At 40.5% G+C, this 16683-nt stretch overlaps 1 protein-coding gene across 10 annotated transcripts in view; it reads left to right on the top strand.

The window, feature by feature from the left end:
- Positions 1 to 16683, top strand: part of FAM168A (family with sequence similarity 168 member A) — a 198485-nt gene that overhangs the window by 80969 nt on the left and 100833 nt on the right. The window contains exon 2 of one of the 10 annotated variants that reach the window (XM_065528704.2): positions 10789 to 10850. The exons of the other annotated variants lie outside the window; for them this stretch is intronic. The gene's annotated coding sequence lies outside the window, so the exon portion shown is untranslated. The remainder of the gene's footprint in view (positions 1 to 10788; positions 10851 to 16683) is intronic. 10 annotated transcript variants of the gene reach the window in all.

Genomic DNA, 16683 nt, shown 5'->3' with positions numbered 1-16683 from the left:
CTATAGAGGAGTACCTAAGGCTGTAATTTATAAAGAAAAGAGGCTTCTTTGGTTCATGGTCCTACAGGCTATATGGGAAGCATGGCATCAGCATGTGCTTCTGGTGAGGGCTTCAGGCTGCTTCCATTCATGGCAGAAGGGGAAGGGGAGCCAGTGAAATTACATGGTGAGAGAGGAAGGTGAGGGAGGTGCCAGATTTTTTTTTTTTTTTTTTTTTTTTTTGAGACAGTCTCACTCTGTCGCCCAGGCTGGAGTGCAGTGGCGCAATCTCAGCTCACTGCAACCTCTGCCTCCCAGGTTCAAGCAATTCTCCTGCCTCAGCCTCCTAGTATCTGGGACTACAGGCACATACCACCACACCCAGCTAATTTTTGTATTTTTTAGCAGAGATGGGGTTTCACCATGTTGGCCTGGCTGTTCTCAAACGCCTGACCTTGTGGTCCACCCGCCTCAGCCTCCCAAAGTACTGGGATTATAGGCGTCAGCCACTACGCCTGGCCCACATTCATTTTAAGAGCCAGCACTGGAGGGAACAAACAGAGCAAGGAGTTTCCCCCCACCACCACTTCATGCCCCCTCCCCACATTAATCTATTTATGAGGGATCTGCCTCCGTGACCCACATACCTCCCACTAGGCCCCACCTCCAACACTGGGAATCTGATTTTTTTAAAAAAAATTTAATATTAAAATACTTTAATTTTAATTAATTTTTAATTTTTAATGTTTTTAAATATTTTAAAATTTCTTTTATTTCACTTAGGATAGGGGATCAAATTGCAACATGAGCTTTGGAAGGTCAGATTTCCAAATTATAGCAGAGATGTTATTGTGACCATCTTTGGAAAATACAATCTGTCACAAGAGATTATTCCTACCTGGGTGCTGCATATCTTCCCTGGGAAATTGATTCAGCCCAGTTATAGGCCTGTATACTACTCTCTAATATCCCTGGATAGTCACCACTAGGGTGTAAAAGTCAGGAGTTCAGAGCTTGGTTCTGTCACTTACTAGTGATAGAAAAAGAAAACCTGTTTAAAAATGTAGTTTCTTCATTCTTTCAACAAGTACTAGTATGTGTCAAGACCTGGACACTGTGTTAGACACTGAGAATGCAGTAGTGAACCAGATTGCCATTGCTCCTGCCTGCAAGGCAGTAAGTGGAATCATTGACAGTCCCCACTCCTTTTTCTTTTTGAATAGACATTTGCTATTGAGTTTTGACATACGCTGAAATGACTGATTTCAAATCTTCTACTTCTGTAATTGACCCTTATATGAATGGCAAATGCTTCCTGTTTTATGTTAAAAAGCTACGGTATCTGCGTTTGTGTTAAAAAACACTCAAGGTCATATCGGGTATTTCAAAAAAGTAATTGGTATTCTTGAGCCCAAGACCAAGGTTGTACAGTATAAAAGACACTTCTGAGTTACTGTTTTTCCCTGATCCTCTTGAGAGACAGAAGTATTTATTTCTGCATGTTAGGAGTGTACCTTCCCAAGAACTAATGGGCAATCATAATCTACCATGTCATGCATTAACCCCCACCCCCTGAAACAGTATCTTTTAACTGTTAATAATATAGAATCTTTTTCTGTTGGATTTAGAAATCTATGAATTGGAATAATAAAAAGAGCAAATAGCTTCTAACAGTCAGGTAATCCGGATTCTGGACGAGCTGCATGAGGGGAAGGGGTGTGGAAATTGGGATGGGGGAGATTATTTACTACTCAGTTACTTTTTAAAAAGTATGTAGAGGCTGGGTGTGGTGGTTTACACCCATAATCCCATCTCTTTGGAAGGCCAAGGTGAGAGGATCATTTGAGACCAGCGTGAACAACATGATAATGTCTCTACAAAAAAATTTAAATATTAGCTGGGTGTGGTGGTGCACACATGTCATTTTAGCTACTTGGTAGGCTGAGGTGGGAGGATTGCTTGAGCCCAGGAGTTCAAAGTTATAGTGAGCTGTGATTGTGCCACTGCAAGTATGTAGAATCAGTGGTCTTGCAAGTGCCTTACAGCTACAAATTTTCGGTTACTACATGCTCTTGTCTACTACAAGCTCCCATAGCAATCTGCATTTAAAAAAATCATTTATTAGTATACTTGAAATTATTTGATTCATATGTGTCTTTCCCACTAGATAGTAAACTCCATGAAGGTAGGAATAATGTCTCTTTTGCTCATTGCTGCTTCTGTAAGATTGAGAAGGCACATAGAAAGTGCATAATAAATATTTTTGGATGAATGAATGAGGGGTTTTCTAACATGCAGGCATTCTTTAAAGTACCAGAGGTCCATTGACTCATTCGTAGACAACACAACAGACGTTTACTGCTAGGCACCTCATTAGAAGTGAATTGCCCATGATCTCTGCCCTAGAGACACTCAAAATCTATGAGAAGAGGTGGACATGGAAAAAAATATATATATTAGAAGTTTAACATGAAGTTCTGTGGAAACCTAGAGAAGGAGGTGAGGAATCTACATTTAAAAGTAAACTTTAATTGGGCTTAGTTTAAAGTATAATTATTCGAAATGTAACAGCATTCAGTTCCAGCAATAATTTAACAGTAGAAAATTACTTAAACTTGATTCTATCATAGTGTAGGGATGGAGGGGTATTAGTCCTAAGGATATTCATTTAGAGTTAAGTGTTGTTAGCAATCTCAGTTTATCAGGCACTTCCTCAACAATTTCTCTCATTTAATTATTTTGACAATCCAGTAAGGTAAGTGGTTTTATTCTCCATTTTACAAGTGGAGAAAGTGAAACCAGAGAGGTTAAGTAACTTTCTTGAGGTAACACAGCTAATAAAGGACAGAGCCAGGATACATTTAGGTCTTTTGACTACAAGCCTTTTATATTATATTACAAGTTCATTTTATAGAGCTCCCAGATGTTCCCCCAAAGAGCCAGAAATCTTAATGCCTTTCAGGAGTTTTCTAAGATGATTCTGATTCTTTTTTTTTTTTTTTTTAAAGACAGAGTCTCGCTGTGTCACCAGGGTGGAGTGCAGTGGCGTGATCTCGGCTCACTGTAACCTCTGCCTCCTGGGTTCAAGTGATTCTCCTGCCTCGGGCTCCTGAGTAGCTGGGATTACAGGCACACGCCACCATACCCACCTAATTTTTGTATTTTTCGTAGAGATGGGGTTTCTCCATGTTGGCCTGGATGGTCTTGATCTCCTGACCTTGTGATCTGCCCACCTTGGCCTCCCAAAGTGCTGAGATTACAGGCGTGAGCCTGGCCAGAAGATTCTGATTCTTAAGACCCTTCAGACTCAGCCACAATGTTACCTCTTTCATGATACTTGTCCTGTGAGAAGTGTTTCCTCAACCTCATTCTTTCTATGACATTTCTATTCTTCTTGATTAGTGCCAGTTCAATTGAGCGCCTATGTTAGGTTATGGGATTTTATAATTTATATGTTATGAATGATTATAGTTTTTTTAATATCTCCCCTGGAATTTTTGTTGTTGTTGTTAATGAGATAGATTGGTAATGGTACTTTTTCTTTTCCTTTTAAAATTAATAGATAGTTGGTGTTTTTTTTTTTTTTTTTTTTTTTTTGGAGACAGAGTTTTGCTCTTGTTATCCCAGCTAGAGTGCAATGGCACAATCTCGGCTCACTGCAACCTCTGCCTCCTGTGTTCAAGTGCTTCTTCTGCCTCAGCCTCCGGAGTAGCTTAGATTACAGGCATCTGCCACCACACCCGACTGATTTTGTATTTTTGGCAGAGATGGAGCTTCACCGTATTGGTCAGGCTGGTCTTGAACTCACGACCTCAGGTGATCTGACTGCCTTGGCCTCCTAAAGTGCTGGGCTTACAGGCATGAGCCACTGTGCCTGGCCGTTTCATTTGTTTATAAGAACTTACATGTTAATTGTCGATGTTGTATTATCCCTTCCTGGAGTGAATATCTTAATGAGGGAATCTTAGGCACTATAAATGGGCCAGAGGGAGCTATTTTGGGGCAGAGCAAATTATAGCACCTCTATTACTCCTTGAGGTGGTTATGGGGAGCTATTGATAGGTTAAGTACCTTTCCTTTCCATTGCTTTAAAAGGACACTGTTCTGTTCCCACTGGTCCATAGGTAGGTGTAGATTAAGCTTTGGGGGCTTGTGTTAATCTTTCTTTGATAAGGATCTTGGCCTTCCTGGACTCTTGTGAAGATCAAATGTAGTAGTGTACAAGTTACGGATGGATGGATGAATGGATGGCAGGATCTCATTCTGTCACACAGGCTGGAATGCAGTACTGTGATCATGGCTCACTGTAGCCTCAACCTCCTGGGCTCAGGTGATCCTCCTACCTCACCCTTCTGAGTAGCTGGGACTACAGGTGCACACAACCACACTCGGTTAATTTGTTGTGTTTTTTGTATAGACAGGGGTCTTGCCGTGTTGCTCAGGCTGGTCTTGGACTCCTGGACTCAAGTGATCCACCTGCTTTGGCCTCCCAAGTGTTGGGATTACAGATGTGAGCCACTGCACCTCACAAGGAGGTTATTTTGGACATACAAATAAAGTGTTGTGCAGACAGAAGTATGGGATTGTTTTTTTCTCCCCTAGAGAAATAATTAACTGTTCTTTCTAAACTAGTTAAAGCACAGTTTCCCCCAAACACTATGTATGCCCTTTCTTGCTTTTGACAACATAGAAATTCAATTAGAATTTCTCAATCAAGCACCAGATTCAGTTTTATTTTTTTCTCAAAAGCAGTTGTATTATGCCAGGTGCATTAATATATTTCATTTAACTATCATAACAACTCCTTCTGTTTATTTTGTTTTATTTATTTTTTGAGAGAGGGTCTCACTCTGTTGCTCAGGCTGGAGTACAGTGACATGCTCACTACCTTCTTTTTATTTTGTTTTATTTATTTTTTGAGAGAGGGTCTCACTCTGTTGCCCAGGCTGGAATACAGTGGTGTGATCATGGCTGACTGCAGCCTCAGCCTCCCGAGTAACTGGGACTACAGGCATGTACCATAACGCTGGGCTAAATTTTGTATTTTTTGTAGAGACAGGGTTTTGCCATGTTGCACAGGCTGGTCTCAAATTCCTGGGCTCAAGCAATCTGCCCACCTCGGCCTCCCTAAGTGTTAGGACTATAGATATGAGCCACCATGCCTGGCCACTGCCTCCATTTTAAAGATGAGTAAACCTAGGGCCAGAAAGTTCAAATACATAGCCAAAATAGTAAGTGGTAGAGTACAGATTTGAATTCACATATTCTGGATTTGTTTCTTGTTATATTAGACAGGCAGAATTAAGCTGTGGTAACTTATTGGCCCCAAGATTTCAGTGGTTTAATATAAGAACGATTTGTTGAATTCTTTCTTATGAATTCCAGTGCGGGTCAGGTGACTCTGGAGGGCCATTGCCCTCTAGGATGTGATGACTAGTGTATTTAGGCTGCTTTAGTCTTATGATGCTGCCACTTCAACATGAGGTTTCCAGGGTGTCTTTGTAGACGAGAGAGAGCAGAAGAATCATATATTAGCTTTTAAATTCTTTTACCTTGGTGGGGCGTGGTGGTGCACGCCTGTAATCCCAGCATTTTGGGAGGCCGAGACGGGTGGATCACCAGGTCAGGAGATTGAGACCATCCTGGCTAACATGGTGACACCCCATCTCTACTAAAAATAAAAATAAAAAAAAGCCGGGCATGGTGGTGGGCGCCTGTAGTCCCAGCTACTTGGGAGGCTGAGGCAGGAGAATGGCGTGAACCCGGGCGGCAGAGCTTGCAGTGAGCCAAGATCACACCACTGCACTCCAGCCTGAGCGACAGAGCGAGACTCCGTCTCAAAAAAATTAAAAATTAAAAACAAAAAACCCCCCCAAAAAACCCAAAAAAACAAAAAACAAAAAAAACCCCCAACTTTTACCTGGAAGTGAAACATGTCATTTCTGTTCATAGAACATTGGCCAAAACCGGTCACATGGTGCTAACTACAAGAGAGAAACCGTGGAACTGGAAACTGTTGAGGAGCTTATGGATAGTCAGTGATACTGAATATCTGCCAGACTACTTTACAGCAGATGTTTCCCTAGGGCAATATCTTTACGTAGTGCATGTTTCCTTCCAGCTTTACACTGGGACGAGTTTACTAGCATGTCTGGACCATGTTTTATACTGAATGCCTTGAGGTCAGGGATTAAATTAGTAAATGGGCATATTTTTCAGTTCAATTCAACTAAACGTTATTGAACACCTGCAATTCCAGGCCTTGTTTTCTTTCCAATGTCTATAGCCTCTTTGTTTCTATCTGTCTAGCTAGCTAGCTAGCTATATTATATTTATGTAAATAATAATAACTAGCTAGTACTAGATTTTAACTTTCTAGTATAGGATAGTGCAGTATAGAATAGTGGTTAAAAGCACAGATTTTAAGGGTCAGAATTCTGGGTCTGCCAATTCCTAGCTCTCTGACCCTGGGCAAGATTTTTTTTTTTCTTTTTTAATAAAATAGCTTTATTGAGATGTAATTCATATATTGTAAAATCCACCCTTATCCACCTTTGAAAGTACACAATTCAGAGGTTTCTACTATACTAGAAATATTTGCACAGACTTGTGCAAATATCACATCCATCTAATTTTAGAACATTTTCATTACCCTCAAAATAAACTTTGTACCTATTAGCAGTCACTTCTCATTCTGTCTTCTTCCTAGGCCCTGGCAACCAATAATCTACATTCTTTCTCTATGGATTTGCCTATTTTGGACTTGGGAAAGCTACTTAACCTTTCTGTGCCCCAGTTTTCTCATAAAAAATGTAGGTATAATTATACCTTCTCATCAGGTAGTTATTAGTGTGATATGGGAGCAGGGAAAGAGTTAAAGGGCTTAGAACTGTGCCTAACACAAAGTAAATTATATGTGTTTGTTGTTATGTGCTTATTATGTTCAATATTATTGTGATCATTTTTTCATTCCTTATATATACCTAGCATAGAACTGGACACATGGTAGGCACATTTATCCAGTTTCCTAAGGGCTCTACTATGTGCCAGGTACTGTTTTAGGGAATCTCAAGTATGGATTAAAATACTTCCACTGTTTGCAAGCTGTTCGCAATCTCATGACAGAGACAGATAAAGAGTATGTAAATAGGCCAGGCCTGGTGGCTCAAGCCTGTAATCCCAGCACTTTGGGAGGCCGAGACGGGCGGATCACAAGGTCAGGAGATCAAGACTATCCTGGCTAACACGGTGAAACCCCGTCTCTACTAAAAAATACAAAAAACTAGCCGGGCGAGGTGGCGGGCGCCTGTAGTCCCAGCTACTTGGGAGGCTGAGGCAGGAGAATGGCGTGAACCCGGGAGGCGGAGCTTGCAGTGAGCCGAGATCTGGCCACTGTACTCCAGCCTGGGCGACAGAGCAAGACTCCGTCTCAAAAAAAAAAAAAAAAAGAGTATGTAAATATACTAATAGATAGCTAGATCATACTTTATATTAGGATTAATGCTGCAGTAGAAATAAATACACTGTGACATGGAAGCAAGAAGGAAAGAGGAGTACACAGAGTGACTGAAATGTGCTTCTCATGTATCTTATTTGATTCTCAGGCTAATCCTGTGAAGTGGGGATCCTTAGTCACATTATTACAGATGAGGAAACTAAGACTCAGAGATGTTAAATAACTTGCACAACATCATCTAGATAATAAATAGTTGAGCTTAGATTGAACCTGAATCTGATGAAATGCAAAACCTGCATTTTTACTCTTTCTGATGCTCACAAAAAGAATTTGCTGCTATTTCTCTGAAATTTGCAAATAAGTTCTACAAAGCAAAAACTGTTTTTGGCTAAAAGAGCTTAAGATTCATTACATATTCTGAAAAATTCAGCCGGGCGCGGTGGCTCATGCCTGTAATCCCAGCACTTTGGGAGGCCGAGGCGGGCAGATCACAAGGTCAGGAGATGGAGACCATCCTGGCTAACACAGGTGAAACCCCGTCTCTACTGAAAATATAAAAAATTAGCCAGGCGTAGTGTTGGGCACCTGTAGTCCCAGCTACTCTGGAGACTGAGGCAGGAGAATGGTGGGAACCTGGGAGGCAGAGCTTGCAGTGAGCCGAGATTGCACCACTGCACTCCAGCCTGGGCAACAGAGCTAGACTCTGTCTCAAAAAAAAAGAAAAAAGAAAAAAGAAAAATTCAATGCTGCCGGAGCTTATTGCTTCCTTTACCTGAGGGAGGAAAAAAAAAAACAAAACCTGACAATTGAGAAGGCCCAAGATGTGGCCTTGGCTCTGGGCTGGATGGGCTCTGCACCATTTGGCTTTATCCATTGTCTGTGTCTCCAGGCTCCTGACTGGTACCTTTCCTTTTCTGGGCCACGAGGCTCCTTTTGTGGGAAAGGACCTTGGGACCTGAATGGAGGGTTTGTGCAGAGCTTCCTGTGAATGAGAAGTGTTCCTGTGATTAGCCATGACCTCCTAGCAACAGATGCATTCATCATCTGGCTTCAACTTTTCCATCCCCTCTTTGAAGTTCCGTTGGATCTGGTGGTCACAGAGCAGCTTCCATTGAATTCAGCAGCTTGTTTCTGATTACATTAGGCATTATCTGTACCCTCTTTTGGCTCACCTCATGAACAGGCTAGTACTGTGGTTATTTTCCACAGAATATCAAAGCTGGGACAGCCTCTAATGCCTGCTCATTTTACAGAGGAAGAAAGCTTAGGCCCAGTAAGTGAAAGTATTAGTTTAGTGCAAAAGTAATGGCAAAAACTGCAGTTACTTTTGCACTAACCTAATACTTACCCAGATTCCGCATATTCTGTGGCAGAGGTGAGACTAGGACTTTGATGCCTTGACTCCAGGCCAGTTTTTCTCCCTATGAGGCTCTGCTACCTCCTAATTTTCTAGTCACATAAGATCATATGTTCTGTAGAGGACAGAGATTATGCCTTATCTCTTATCCCTCAAAGGTATGCCTTATAACCTCTCAGGTTTATTAAATTAGTGGTTATTATCAGGTTTTACATAATGGGGATGTGTTGCCTAGTTGAAAGAGCTAGGTAGGCTTGGATGGGGGATCTTGGCTGTGAATAGATGGAGCCAAAGTTCCAACTTGGGTATTCTGAATCTGAGTTGTCTATCTTCTTTCTAGTACACTGTGAGTGGATAGGTATGATTTTCAGTTTTCACGGGGGAGAAACAGACGGAGCAGAGCTCTGGAGGCAGTGAGTGTTAGCTGCACCTGGAGAGAAGCAACTAGACTAATGTGGCCAGAGCACAAGTTGAATTAAGTGAATGGGGTTAAAGGGAAAGCAGTGAGAAATGCTGGAGGAAAAAGGTGAAAAGGGGATCTCTGTACTATGGGCTTTTTAGGGAAAGCCTCCCAGAGTTGGGAGCTTTGAACTAGCCCTGAAGGATGGCTAGGATTTGAATTTACATAGATGGCATAAAATTTGTGGAGGGAAAGTGAACACACACTTCTCTTTCTGTTTACACAAAGTTTAGAAGGCCAAGCACCTGTTCAGTTTGCCTAGAACATTGTTAAGTGCTGGAGAGTGGAGGCTGATAGGTCTTAAAAGCCTAGAATTCTAGATTTGGGGATGTAATTTTTGTTTCCATTAATACCACTGATCCCTCTATAAAGGTAGCTGTGGCAACCCTGTACAGCAGTTGGGTATAGAACTCTCTACCTTTTTACCCTTTACAAATTGGAGCTTTGTGGTGGATATTTCACTTTGATGTACTTAATATGTGGAACTTTGGCTATTCTTGAGCAGCTTCAAAGGTCCATGACATGTCATAATTTCCCATTTTTCTGAGGTGAACATTTGAAAAACATTCAACAAGGCAGTGGTGGATGGGAATTATTTACTTAGCAGGATTTACTTAGTGACTCCCACTTAATAGTCAGCAGGATTTCTAACTGTGGGAATTCTTAAGCCATCCTTGGAGATTTGTTAACAGATGATAAGGTTTTTAACCGACTCCCTTCCTAACACACTTCATACTCGAGTTCACAATCAGCCTTGTCCTAAGTTCTGATCCAGCTCTGCTCCTTGACTTGCCTGTGTGATCGTGGATAAACTTCTTTCCCTCTCTGGTCCTTAGTTACTGCATCTGTAATAACATTGATGCTGTACTGGTGTATTAGCTCATTCTCACACTGCCAATAAAGACATACCTGAAACTGAGTAATTTATAAAGGAAAGAGGTTTAATAGATTCACAGTTCCACATGACTGATGAGGCCTCACAGTCATGGCAGAAGGCGAAGGAGGAGCAAAGTCACGTCTTACATGGCAGCAGGCAAGAGAGGGTGTGCAGGGGAACTGCCCTTTATAAAACTATCAGATCTCGTGAGACTTATTCATTATCACAAGAACAGCATGGGAAAACCCGCCCCCATGATTCAGTTACGTCCCACTGGGTCCCTCCCACGACACGTGGGGATTATGGGAGCTACAATTCAAGATGAGATTTGGGTGGGGACATAGCAAAACAATATCAACAGGATAATGTCTAAATGTTCTTTGGGTTCTAATATTTTAGGACTCTGATATCAGAAATGTAGGTATTTGTCCCCTCCAAATCTCATGTTGAAATGTAATCCCCAGTGTTGGAGGTGAGGCCTGGTGGAAGGTATTTGGATCATAGGTCCCTCATGAATGGCTTAGTGCTATCCTCTTGGTGATGAATGAATCTGTGGGAGATCTGGATGTTTACAAGTGTGTAGTGCTGCCCCACTGTCTTGCTTCTGCTCTTACCATGTGACATGCTGTTTCCCTGTCACTTTCCTCCATGATTGTAAGCTTCCTGAGGCCTCATCAGAAGTAGATGGCAGCACCATGCTTCCTGTATAGCCTGCAGAACGGTGAGCCAATTAAACCTCTTTTCTTTATAAATTACCCAACTGCAGGTATTTTTTTTTATAGTAATACAAGAATGGCCTAATACAGACTCTGTATATGGGACACAGATGAGCCTTTTCTTTGACACTCTTCATGTACACAGATCATAATGCAATAAAACATAATGATCAGTGACTACACACATACTGGGTTATTCAACATATACACACAAACTAGTTCCCATTGGTGATCATGTTACACTGGCTTTTTGAGTATTTTTCTTCTGTCTTACCCTTTTTTGGTTGTCTTTTTTTATGTCCTCTGCTGCCAGGAGGCTGTACATCCTGTCATCCTATAGAGCAGGCTGCAGACTGAGAGGACTACTGTGGTCTAGTACTATTAGGGCATGCGCGCACGCACACACACACCCCCCTAGTACTCTCAGGGGAAATACACCCATATACGCACATACCCCTAAACACCCACACACCCCTACCCACCTCTGGTATTCTCAGGGCGACACGCACACACACACCTACAGGGCTAGAAGTAGGAGACATAGCAATTTTGTTCTGACTTGGTGGAAAAACCCCAGGCCTCACCTTTCTGTGAGTTGCAAATGCATAGCTTGCATTTATTTCCATTTGTATTTTACTGTGTATTAAAGATGTTTGAAGGGAGGCTACAAATGCGAAAGAGAACTATGTTGTTTAAGACAACTGTCTTTGAATATTTTTTCCTTTTTTATTAATTTGCTGCTTAATTTTGGATATGAGTAATAGTAATAAGCATTCTGAACATTTCATAGCACTTTAAACTTCAGAGCCTTTCCCCCACTTATTTAAAATATTTTAATAAACAACCTAGCGATGATGCTAGTTTTTATTGAGTACTTACTGTGTGCTAGACATTGTGCTAAATGGCTTTATTATTTCATTTAACTCTTACATCAGCTGTAAAAATGGTATTATCACCACTTAAGAGAGATGACACTAAGACCCAAAGAGGTTAAGTAACTATACCTGAGAGTACACAATTAATAATGTGACGGAGCTATGATTTGAATTGAATAGTGTCTGGCCTAACAGCTGATTGTATTATATCTGTGAAGTACAGTTGTCCCTCGGTATACCCAGGGGATTGATTCCAAGATCCCCTATGAATACCCAGATCTACACATACCCAGGTCCTGCGGTTAGCCCTGCAGGACCATGATTATGAAAGGTTGGCCCTTCATATTTGCTGGTTTCGCATCCTGTGATCCATATTTGGTCAGGGGGTCAGGGGGAGGCATATAAGTGGATCAGTACATTTCAAACCTGTGATATTATTCAGAGGTCAGTTGTTAATATTGCATGTTCATTTACAAATGAGTAAACTAGCAATAATAACATGGCATGTATATGGTAGATATTATCAGGACCTGAAATTTTCTTTTAACTTTTGTTTTAGGTTCAGGGTTACACACGTAGGTTTGTCATATAGGTAAACTCAGGTTTGTTGTACAGATTATTTCATCACCCAGTATTAAGCCCAGTATCCAATAGTTATTTTTTGGGGTCCTCTCCCTCCTCCCAGCTGCCCGTCTAGTAGGCCTCAGTGTCTATTATTCCCCTCTTTGTAGGACCTGAATTTTGATTATTTAATTTAGAATGGACTTTGTCCCAGATGGGTTATCTTTAACTGTCTTATTTTTATATCTTAATAAGATGAACCACTTCACATTGTTTTTGGATTAGTCTTGGATGGATCATAAATAAATTATAAAATGGTCTTACTGGGGAGGCAAAGAAAAATAAGATGTTGGGTCTGTTCCCAAGGACCTAACAATTGGTTGTCAGAAAAAGACTTGAACACAATTAGAAGTGCTCCCACTATATAGTTCGTGAGGAAAAAATAAAAGTCTCTCACTGAGTAGTTCAGACTATAAGTGACTTAGCCAGGAAATATCAGTGTGAGCTATGTTTGAATAGGGAGGGTTTTGTTGTGTGTGTGTTTTTGAGGGTTGTTAAGTATAATATATGATAATAAAAGATTTGCAACACTCTTATGTGTGATTTTTAAAAAACCAGAATCTTAGAGTCAAGTTTTTTTTGTTTGTTTGTTTTAGTAGGAACTTAACTCTGAAATGATTTTGTGAGTGGGGAAAGCAATATATGTGAATGACGCTTTTTATGAATTTGTCATTTAGCATATCTCTGTGGTTTTTTTTTTTTTTTTTTTTTTTTCGAGGTGGAGTCTCACTCTGTTGCCCAGGCTGGAGGGCAGTGGCGCGATCTCAGCTCACTGCAACCTCCGCCTCCTGGGTTCACGCCATTCTCCTGCCTCAGCCTCCCAAGTAGCTGGAACTACAGGCACCCGCCACCATGACCTGCTAATTTTTTTGTATTTTTAGTAGAGACGGGGTTTCACCATGTTAGTCAGGATGGTCTCAATCTCCTGACCTTGTGATCCGCTGGTCTCGGCCTCCCAAAGTGCTGGGATTACAGTCTTGAGCCACCGCGCCCGGCCCATATCTGTGTTTTCAATGCCTGATTTACTATTAGTACTTGTGTTTATTGATTGAGTGAATTTTGGGTCTGAGTCTGAAGGTGCAGAGTACTGTTTCATTATTATGTATGTGAATATATAATACATTAAATGTGTTATACATTATCATATTAACATAGTATGCTATAGAGGGCTAAAGATGGAAGACCTTGAAAGAATATCATGTCTATTCTCTGCTTCTAACTGATGGGGAAACTGAGGCCCAGAAAGTTGAAGTGACTTTCCTAGTAAGTTGTAGAGGAGGACCAGAATCTACTGCTCCTGGAAGCACTAATGATTTCCTGTAATAGATTTCTAATATTTTCACAAAGATTTCATGAGCACAGGCAAAACATACAGAGAAAATATTGTTGAAAGTATTTTGAATCACTGCCTTCTTTAAAGCTAAGGTGAGATATGGAGGGTTTTTTTTTTTTTTCTCTTTATTTCACATAAGTACCATGTGCTAACTGATTGCGCCACTGGAGCTCCTTTCTCCTTATTTCTATATATCTTGTATACCAAGGTTAGATTAGATCAGATTCAGTAGGTTGAACCTCATTTTTGATCAAAGTTTCTTCACAGCGCACATCTAGCAGAGCTTTTCCCCTCGAAGACCTGGTTGGAAGAAGTGGCCTTTGATTCTGATGTATAATTTACCTCTTCTTCTTGGTATTTAAGCCTTGTTGGTCTTGATAAATGCCTGTTTTCTATGCCCTGCCTGCAGTTAACATGGAGGTCCTGGTGTAGAACTTCTTAGGAAGTGGTGGGTGAGAGAGAGTGCATGTGAGAGTGGGCAAGTGGGTTAACCGGCCTATGCCTTTAACTTCTTTGGTTAACCCATTAACCTAGAGAGCTTGTATAGTCGTATTGAATCTATAAATCTCAGTTCCAAAAGGGGAAGCTGATGTGAAAAGGGTCCTTTGATCTTGATTCGGTCCAGAAAAGAATGGAAGTCAGTGTCTCAGTGAAGAAGGGATTAGAATCAGGCAGTCCTGAATTCAACTCCAGGTCAGTCATTTATCAGCCATGTAACAGTTTCCTTAGTCTGAGACTCAGTTTTCCCATCTATAAAATTGTGTTAATAACACCAAGTACTTCACAAAGAAGTTACATTCTTCTTCACATACCTGCTGGCTTGTTCTCTTTCCTCCTTTAGGTCTTTTCTTAGGTAGCACCTTCTCCGTGAGGCTTTCCTTGACTGTCCTCTTAAAAACTGTAACTTCTGTCCTGGTACTCTCCGTCCCTTTGGCCTGCTTTATTTTTCTCCTGTATCACTAATAGTCTTTACTTTTTGCTGTTTGCTAATTGTCCTCCTCCCCATTCATAATAATAACAACAAAATAAAATGATAATGATAATAGCTAGTTTTTATGTGTTGGGCATTGTCCTAAGCACTTTACATATGTTAGCTCTTATTTAATCCTCACAAAAGCCCTGTTAGATGGTACTATTATTATTGTCATTTTACAGATGAAGAAACTTCAGTTATAGAGAAGTTTAGTGATTTTCAAAGAACACATGGTGAGCAGTGGAGCCAGAATCTGAACCTGAGCTCTCTGTCTCCAGAGTCGTTGCTCTTTTTTTTTTTTCCTTTTTGCAAAACTCCATGACATTTAATTTCTACTTTTGAACTAATCCCAATGTTGCTGGCAAAATGTCCATGTTATGTGTATGCATAATATTTCTTTTTAAAAGATTTCTTCTAAAAAATGGGATACATGTGCAGAACGTGCAGGTTTGTTACATAGGTATACATGTGCCATGGTGGTTTGTTGCAACCGTACTCTAAGTTCCCTTCCCTCACCCCTTACCCCTCAACAAGCCCAGGTGTGTGTTGTTCCCCTCTCTGTGTCCATGTGTTCTTAGTGTTCAGCTCCCACTTATGAGTGAGAGCATGTGGTGTTGGATTTTCTGTTCCTGTGTTAGTTTGCTGAGGATGATGTCTCCCAGGTTCATCCATGTCTCTGCAAAGGAAATAATCTCATTTCTTTTTATGGCTGCATAGTATTCCATGGTATATATGTAACACATTTTCTTTATCCAGTCTATCATTGATGGGCATTTGGGTTGGTTCCATGTCTATTGTAAATAGTGTTGCAGTAAACATATATGTACATGTGTCTTTAGAGTAGAATGATTTATATTCCTTTGGGTATATACCCAGTAATGGGATTACTGGGTCAAATGGTATTTCTGGTTCTAGATCCTTGAGGAATCACCATACTGTCTTCCACAGTGGTTGCACTAATCTACATTCCCACCAACAGTGTAAAAGCTTTCCTGTTTCTTCACAGCCTCACCAGCATCTATTGTTTCCTGACTTTTTAATAATTGCCATTTTGACTGACATGAGATGGTATCTCATTGTGGTTTTGAGTTGCATTTCTCTGATGATCAGTGATGTTGAGCTTTTTTTCATGTTTGTTGGCCACATAAATGTCTTCTTTTGAGAAGCATCGGTTCTTATCCTTAGCCCACTTTTTGATGGGGTTGCTTTTTTTTTTTTTTTCCTTGTAAATATGTTTAAATTTGTTGTAAATTCTGGATATTAGACCTTTACCAGATTGGTAGATTGCAAAAGTTTTCTCCCATTCTGTAGGTTGCTTGTTCACTCTGATGATAGTTTCTTTTACTGTACAAAAGAAGCAAGTTTAATTAGATCCCATTTGTCAATTTTGGCTTTTGTTGCAATTGCTTTTGCCATTTTTGTCATGAAGTCTTTGCCCATGCCTATGTCCTGAATGGTATTATCTAGGTTTTCTTCTAGGGTTTTTATGATTTTGGGTTTTACGTTTAAGTCTTTAATCCATCTTGAGTTACTTTTTGTATAAGATGTAAGGAAGAGGTCCAGTTTCAGTTTTCTGCATATGGCCAGCCAGTTTTCCCAGCACCATTTACTGAATAGGAGATCCTTTCCCCAGTGCTTGTTTTTTTTAACTTTGTTGAAGATCAGATGTTTGTAGATGTGTGGTGTTATTTCTGAGGTCTCTGTTCTGCTCCATTGGTCTCTATGTTTTGGTAGCGGTACCATGCTGTTTTGGTTACTGTAGCCTTGTAGTTAAGTTTGAAGTCAGGTAGCATGATGCCTCCAGCTTTGTTCTTTTTGCTTAGGATTGTCTTGGTTATCCAGGGTCTTCTTTGATTCCATATGAAATTTAAAATATTTCTTTTCTAATTCTGTGAAGAATATCAGTGAATTATTTGGGAATAGCATTGAATCTATAAATTATTTTGACAGTATGGCCATTTTCATGATATTGATTCTTCCTATCCATGAGCATGGAGTGTTTTTCCATTTGTTTGTGTCCTCTCTTATTTCCTTGA

The sequence above is a fragment of the Macaca fascicularis genome, chromosome 14, assembly GCF_037993035.2.
Source record: "Macaca fascicularis isolate 582-1 chromosome 14, T2T-MFA8v1.1".
Taxonomy (NCBI): domain Eukaryota; kingdom Metazoa; phylum Chordata; class Mammalia; order Primates; family Cercopithecidae; genus Macaca; species Macaca fascicularis.
The sequence above is the reverse complement of the archived record's forward strand: the minus strand, read 5'-3'. Positions and strand labels throughout refer to the sequence as shown.